The following is a 4954-nucleotide window of genomic DNA, read 5'->3' on the forward strand; positions in this document are numbered from 1 at the left end:
CACATGCATCAGAGAGTCATGAAAGGTAGCAACTTGTTGTTATGTGGATTGCAGTCACATGCATGGAAATCATGTTATTGTTATTATGGTCATATGCATGAGGATTATTATCATGGTGGTGCTTGTATGAAAGTTAGTTATTTATATTATCATGTATCCAACTTATCTGGATTGACTTGTGCATATATGATAGCCTCCCCTGAGATACATTGAGATATATGAGTTTGATTATGCCATCTATTGGGTTTATTTAACATCGTATGTTTACAGGTTGTTTGATTGTTTGATTAAGAGCATGATATGAGCATGTGTTTATATATTGCATGAAGGAATGATCTTGTTTTAGGATGGTTGTACTAACTCAATATGTGTTGAGACAGTTGATATGCGCTTGAGTACAAGTGCGTGCTAGTTGTAGTATAATGATTGATCATTATGAGGTGACATGGTTTTTAGTCTTGGTATGGGTTGATTTCAAGTTAATAGATATGATATCTTGGTCTTTGGAACATGTGGTTGACATGTGTGAATAGTTGCAGGGAAACATGCTTGGTATTAGCATGAGAAGGTAATATTTTATTTGTTTATATAACTAATAACTAGGTGTTGTGACAAGACATAATAAGACTCACAAGTCATAATAAGACTCAATTGCAGTGAGGTAAAAGGTAAAAGAAAGGAATTGGGTGAGAATTCCTTTGGCTATGTTTGAAAACTGCAACTCCAAACAAATAAGTGCTTTGTATGAATATAGAAAGTCTTCTTAACCCTGATTTTGTCTGACATTATGTGGATATATGCTATATTCTTGAACATGTACTTAACAAGTATAACAACTAGTTTCTAGTTATGGCTAGATTCGTCAAGGAAGGAGAGTCCCTTAAGAGATGATATGTGTATGTGTTCAGTTACAAGGAAGCGTGTTAGGCACAACAAAGTAATGTAACCAGTGTATTGTTATGTTTATTTATGCACTAATAGTTATGTGTCTATGGCAGTATGATGTAGGGAACTTCATGGAAAAGAGATTGTCATGCAGTCTTGAAGAAGGTTTGGATTGAGAATTCCCTTAGAAGCATTGGGAACCCTTGGGGACTGAGTCATGGTTTTTGTTGCTATTTTTGTGCTTTCAGTTGTTTGTGATTTGTTGTGGTTAAATTAAGGTTTTGTTTATTTCTAGTGCCATGCCTTGCCATTTTGTTTTGCGATTGGTTTTTCATGGTTTTCTTCTTGGCTTCTTTTGTTTCTTTCCTTTTATGTTTTGAGGGTGTTGAGATTTTTTTGGGAAAGAGGAAGCCAATAGAGCTTGGGGAAGCTGAATGAAATCCAACAAGTAATATAAGACTCAGATGAAGCTTAGTGCATGTATAAGGGAAGCCAAAGGCAACATTATGCCAACTATGTTCAAATTGATTGGGTCTATTGGTGTAAATGGATGGTGGAAGGCCAATCATAAGAAAGGTAACAAGAAAGGTAAAATGAATCGATTTGATACACCAGATGCCTTGGCTATGTTGGGAACTGTTTTTCTCAATATTATGCATGGTGTTCATGAATAAAGGGATTTCTCTTAACCTTGACCTTATGATATCTAGAAATTGTGTTGTGATCATGATTATGCTGATGCCTATATATGTATATATGTATGTATGTATGTCATTATATGACAGGGTCGTCATGGCTCATGAATGTTTTATTCTAATGTTTATATGTGTGTATATATGTATGTATGTCATTATCTAACAGGGTTGTGAGGGATCATTTTTATGGAGAAATGATTATTTATACAGTTGAATGGCATGAAGAGGTTCCTGGTCTTATGAGGAATCAAGTGAGAAGAGTAGTCCTAATAGATTTATTAGGTCTGTATCGTGTGGATATGATTGATATTATATGCTTTTATTATGCCTATGTTTATTCTAATGTTGAGGGATACATCAGCTGAAATGAAAGAAGTGTGATTTGCGACATGCTGGAAAATCCTAAATAGTGGAAAGACACTAGAGTTAGGTTGCCTGGTAGATATAATGTAATCTCTAGATGTGTGGTACTACTGTTGTTTACATGTTGTACATGTGATGTTGTATATGTCATGTTGTGTACATATCATGTCGTGGGCATGTTCGATATGTGGTGTTGTGTACGTATGGTGTTGTGGGAATGTGGATATGCAATGCTATGTACATATGGTGTTGTGTGCATGTGGTTTTGTGTACATGTTGTACATGTGGTGTTGTGTACACATTGTGTAGGTGGTGCTATGTACATTAGGTGATATGTACATGTTGTGCAGGTGGTGCTTTGTACATTGGAATTTGGGTGTTGTGTGCACATTGTGCAGGTGGCGCTATGTATATGGGGTATGATGCACACATTATACATGTTGAGTTATGTATATTTGGTATGGTGTTATAAGTATTGTGTAGTCATTGTATTACAGTAGGTGTATTCATGGTATGGTATGGTGTGTATGTATATGTATTGTGTTGTACACCCAGTGTTGGTGTATGTGTTGTGTTGTACACTGTGTATGTTTATTTGTTGTACAATGTGATGGGACAGGAACATATGGGACTGTTTGGGCCCTTGTGGTTTCTATTGATGGTTAAGGTGGTTTAGTCTCGGGATACCCTTATTACTATTAAGGGTTGAGGTGGTTTAGTCTCTAGATTCTCTTGTTGTTGATATTGAGGGTTGAGGGAGTTTAGTCTCGGGATACCCTTGTTTCTATTGAGGGTTGAGGTGATTTAGTGTCTAGATGCCCTTATTGTTGATATTGAGGGTTGAGGCATTTAGTCTCAAGATACCCTTGTTGCTAATATTGAGGGAGGAGGCAGTTTAGTCTCTGTATTCCCTTATTGCTTAAAGGGAAGGCATTGGGTGCTTTTCGGGTTTGGTAACCGATTTAGTGCATGTATGGAAATGATAAAGAACAAAGGAAGATGTAAAGAACCATTTGAAAGATAAGTATTAGTGATTTATTTCAGTTTCTTATTATCCATGTGACTTATGACTCCATTTTATGATGGTTGTAGCTAATATCTGATTTTGATTATGATGGTTACATTTTGAGCTAACCAGATGTCATATGTTTATACATGATGATTTGATCAAAGATCTAGTTTGAGTTTTTGGGATAAGAAGTAAACAAAATTACAAGTGTACCTTATTGACGGGCCACCAATGAGGTATGATTTGAATTTATTTAAATTCCTTTTTAGTCTAATGGAAATTATGTGCTTGGTACAGGAAAGCATGGAAATGCTCGGTTTGGGGTGATTGACACTGGCTGCAGGAATTATCAATAGTGGCAAAAGGAATTAGAACATGCAATATTATGTTGGTAAAGAACTTCAGGAGCAAGGCCATTATGGGACACTAGTACCCAATAATGTCCATTGATTTCCATGAACATGTAATGATTGGTATGATGGTTTTAAGGCAGGGATATGCCTTGGTTTTTGTATCTTCCGATGTGAGGAAGTCTTCCAAGGGATGGATTGCCCGAGAAAGGAGATGTCAGGGAACTTGGAAGGTGAGTGACTGAATGGAAGGGGGTGACCAGATTACCAGAGGGACTCTGCAACAGAGAAGGGAATTTCGGGGGTTGGATTTTCTTTTGTCATTAGCATTCCCATATGGAATTAAATGTGCATTGGGAGTGTGCCCTAGAACAATGAGTCGATAATTGTTCACTAAAGGAAAAGTGGTGCAGGATTGTGGCCTTGGACATTGGATGCAGGTAGACTTTGAAAGTGGATTCTAGACTTCCTAGGAAGGAGGTGAATCTTGGTATTACTTTGAGGGTGGAGGTGTGAGCCTCTTGATTCCCTTTTTTGGATGTAGGCATTGTATCCTTTTATTTGCTAGTTAAAGGAAATGTGCATATGTATATGTGTATGCTATTGTAAATAATGTTTCAAGTTGGATTTATAAATATCCATGAAAAATATGGTTATTTGTTGTTTGAGGAAAATGTGTATAAGTATATGTGGTTCTTATTGTGAATACCATAATGAATTGTGTTATAAAGTTCCAATATTTAGTATGGGTGTCATGTTGTCATTTTATCATAATGGTTTTTCTTTTGAGCAGGTTTCTCATTATAAATACTCCATCGAGCTAGGTTATAAATCTTCAAGGGAAGTATGTTTTGTTTTCAGTGGCCTTGCTAGTTATTTGTGTCATAGAACATCGAGGATGGTGTTCCCCTAAAGGGGAGGGGTTTGTATAAAACTCAGGTTACATATTCATGTAATAAAGTTAATAAATGTAAAAATAAGACCAAGGTCATGGACATGTATTCCAACCTTAATGCTAGCCAAAGCATCCGAGTGGGTGTTCATTTGGTTATTATGGCTATGGGAAATTGGCAAAGGCAATGGCAAAGGCATTGAAAAGGAAAAGTGACATTAATTGGCATTTTATTGATCAAAATAAAGGAAAATAGGAGAAAATGGAGATGAAAGGTCACAGGTTTGAATGTGAGGAGGAAATTGAATAAAATAAAGGCCTCAATAATAAAAAGGCTTCTAAGGATCAATTCACGAACTTTTGTCAATTTTTTTTGGAATTAGTCTCAAAGTGGAAAAGAACACCAAGAGAAGGAAAGAAAGCAAGCAAAGGAATGCCAAGGAAAGAAAATGAGAGAAAGGATCAAGCAAGGAAAGGTTGGATCAAGCATCTTCAGCGGGAATAATTGCAGGTAACAAGTTGCATATATGATTTCTTAGCTGATTTTTGCATGCATGGTATATTCATGTGCGTATTTGGTTTATTTGTCGTCATTGGCATGGGCTTTTCCTAGTTTTGGTAGTGTTTTTAGCCTTACCTTTCCATTTTCGGATAGTCATGGTGTGATGGGATTCAATCTTGGTTGAGCTTTGGATTGCCAGAAGGTTTTGGATCTAAGTGAGGTGGTCTCTTGAAACCTCCAAGGGATCAAGATGTAGAT

This window comes from Pinus tabuliformis, chromosome 3_1 (genome assembly GCF_031772625.1).
Source record: "Pinus tabuliformis cultivar Carrire ecotype Pingquan chromosome 3_1, CPIR1, whole genome shotgun sequence".
Taxonomy (NCBI): Eukaryota; Viridiplantae; Streptophyta; class Pinopsida; order Pinales; family Pinaceae; genus Pinus; species Pinus tabuliformis.